General features: G+C 37.3%; 1 pseudogene; it reads right to left on the reverse strand.

Moving 5' to 3' along the window:
- Window positions 1-2,629: 2,629 nt before the first annotated feature.
- LOC139340803 (U2 spliceosomal RNA) lies at window positions 2,630-2,845 on the reverse strand (annotated as a pseudogene).
- Window positions 2,846-3,261: the final 416 nt, after the last annotated feature.

Here is a 3,261-nt window from a genome sequence, read left to right on the forward strand (position 1 = left end):
ACTGTACAATAGTAACTTAAACAGTTAATCCAACAACCTCACAATCCACATTTTATATATTATCTGCACTACTGCAATATTGCACATACGGTCTACTGTTTACTGTAAAGGAGATACCAGGATCCAAATGCAGTGCTGACTGAACGGAGAAGCCTGTGAGTCTCACAGATGCTATGGTCCAGAGGGGTCAAGGCGACAATCATAGTCATGGTCACAGAACAGGGGTCTTTACCTGGGAACAGGCAGGCAGGCTGGGTTGAAAACAGGGAATCTGTCCGAATGTGATCACTGGAGAGTCTTGCATAAGGGCTAAGAACAATCTGGCATGTATGGTAGTGGAAGAGGGACTTAAGTATTGTACTGAATAGGTGATGAATTCCAGGTGTGTGTTCAGTGATTGAACAAGTGGGCGTGGAAGGCTGAGGAAGGTTGCAGGCTGAGCAGGTGAGCAGATGAAAAAGAAAGTGGCAGCAGAAAAAGAGTTGACTGAAGTGACAGTTTGCATTTATTTATCACTGGAAACTGCACAATTTTTTTTTTTGCTGTAAATACATGTATATATACTTAGTTATATTGTATTTTTATTATATTATTTTAATATTATATAATATGTATTCTACATTATAATACATATTATATAACTATATATTTAGTTATACTTAAATGTTTATTTTTAACAAACTCTTATTTCTGTCTCAAACGTTTCAAACATTTGCTGTATACATTCTATGTCTGTCTGTATGTTTAATTGCTAATGCAACAAAAGAATTTCCCAAATTGGGATCAATAAAGAAGCAGTCTAAAGTCACCCACGTGATCATCTCCTCACTTACAACGGGTGTGTTCCCCACTGCTTTTAAACAAGCCCAAGTAACCCCACTGCTAAAAAAAACCAGCTCTGGTTGAAAATTACAGGCCAGTTTCACTTCTCGCTGTCCTTTGGATAAAAGCATCTGCTTTTATGACAAATTGTAATTGTATTTGTATTTTTTCCTACCCACGTGCCACGATGTCTTTGTCTTTTTTGTTTTGGGGCTTTGTGTATTCGAGACTTTGTTTTTTATTTTGTTGTTATTTATATTCTTGTATTAATATTTTCTGTTTTTGGAATTTTGGAATTGTTTAAACGGCTCCCTTAGTTCTGTGCTTGGTTTCTGCCACCTTGGGTGGATGAGCTGAGGAGGATGCAGAGGGAGTTCAAAAGCGAATATAGGGAAGAGGCAAATATAACAACAGGAGGAAGCTGGAGGAGGGCCTTCGGGAGATGAATGCCAGAGAGGTTTGGAGGAGCCTGAAAACCGTCTCAGGCCACAGCAGTGACAGCGGGACAGGCCCAGAATCAGGAGTAAACCTATTGTTGTTGTTTTGTTTTTTGCACTGCTGTTATCTATACTAATATATGCTCACATTATCAACTACATTTGGTGCAATGCAGTTACATCTTGTGCAATTTTTAATCTTTAATTTGTTAACTTTGCGATTAAATTTATTATCCATATTGGAAACAGTATCTTTCTAAACTGTACATATTGTTCACATACATATACCCGTGCAATTCAATGTTCTTTTTATGCAACAGCATTTCAACATATGGCATTGGTAGTTTTTCCCATAAGAATAATGGCAATATTATTTTTTATGGCCAGTAGTATTTTTATGGAAATTAGTATTTTTCTACTCTATACATGATATAACGATACAAAGTTGATTTTTATTCTTTATTCTGTATCCTTCTTATCTCAACCCTTCTATGCTTTTATGCTGTTTTCCTTTTTAATACTAGCTGTCTTTAATGACTTAATTTCCCCAGCATGGGGTCAATAAAGTTTTATTTTATCTTATCTCTCTTTTATGGTGGCCGACAAGGGCAAACGCACTGCAAATGGCAAAACGCTGCAAACATAGGAATGATGCAAAGCCAAAAACACACAAACACATAAAACAAATGCAACAGAAAAACGCTGCAAGAGAAAAATGCTGCAATCACAGAAACGAAGCACAAGCAAAAACTTACAAACACACAAAACAAATGCGAAAGAAAAATGCTGCAAATATCAAAACACACACAACCCCAAAACAACTGCAATAGAGAAAAGCTGCAAATTCATTCCATAAAACGGGAGTGCGCCAGGCCACTAGGGGGACTCAACCTGAGGGATGGACCGGTCCTGTAGGACCAGACCATAGACATATAAAGGGTAGATGCTGTATTGAGCGCTACTGCCTATTGGCGCTGATGAGCCGCTATGATACACAGGACAAATGGTTCGGCGTATTTTAATCTTCATATGGGATTAACAGTAATACAACATTCTGATGTAGCCTAGACTCTAGACAGGTATTTTGCAAACACCGTAAAGACACACATTATAACAGTAATAGAATATTCTGATGTAGTCTAGACTGTAGACAGGTAGTTTGCAAACACCGTAAAGACACACATTACACACACACACACACACACACACACACACACACACACACACACACACACACACACTAATATATGATAGAGAAGCAGATAGTGGCAGTAAAGTCAACTATTTTAATAATTTGAAGAGACAATATATGATTAGGCTATAAATAAATATTTACATATATGAACAAAACACTGACTAATGAACATATAATATTATATATATTATATAGAGTATTAATATCATTCGTATCCCTTATTTTTCCTCAAGCAGCAGGCACCAGCAGCAGGCATGGTGGAGGACATGCCCCCTGCGCCCACAGCGGGATTCAGCTGTGAGGCGACAGTGTTACCACCAAGCCACCGTGCCACCAGAACAGATAAGAACAGATACTACACTTGATCTTAGCCAAAAGGCAGAGAAGCGAATATATATGATATATATGATTGATATATTCATTTGTTATGTTTTATATAGAAATATAATGTGTTCATTAGTCAGTATTTTGTTTATGTATGTAAATATTTATATAAAGCCTAATCATATATTGTCTCTTCAAATTATTGAAATAGTTGACTTTCCTGCCACTATCTGCTTCTCTATCATATATTGTGTGTGTGTGTGTGTGTGTGTGTGTGTGTGTGTGTGTGTGTGTGTGTGTGTGTGTGTGTGTATAATGTGTGTCTTTACACTGTTTGCAAAATACCTGTCTACAGTCTAGGCTACATCAGAATATTCTATTACTGTTAATCCCAAATGAATATTAAATATACCAAACCATTTGTCCTGTGTATCATAGCGGCTCGTCAGCGCCAATAGGCAGTAGCGGTCTATGCGCCATCTA

Source organism: Chaetodon trifascialis, chromosome 12 (assembly GCF_039877785.1).
Source record: "Chaetodon trifascialis isolate fChaTrf1 chromosome 12, fChaTrf1.hap1, whole genome shotgun sequence".
NCBI classification, from domain to species: domain Eukaryota; kingdom Metazoa; phylum Chordata; class Actinopteri; order Chaetodontiformes; family Chaetodontidae; genus Chaetodon; species Chaetodon trifascialis.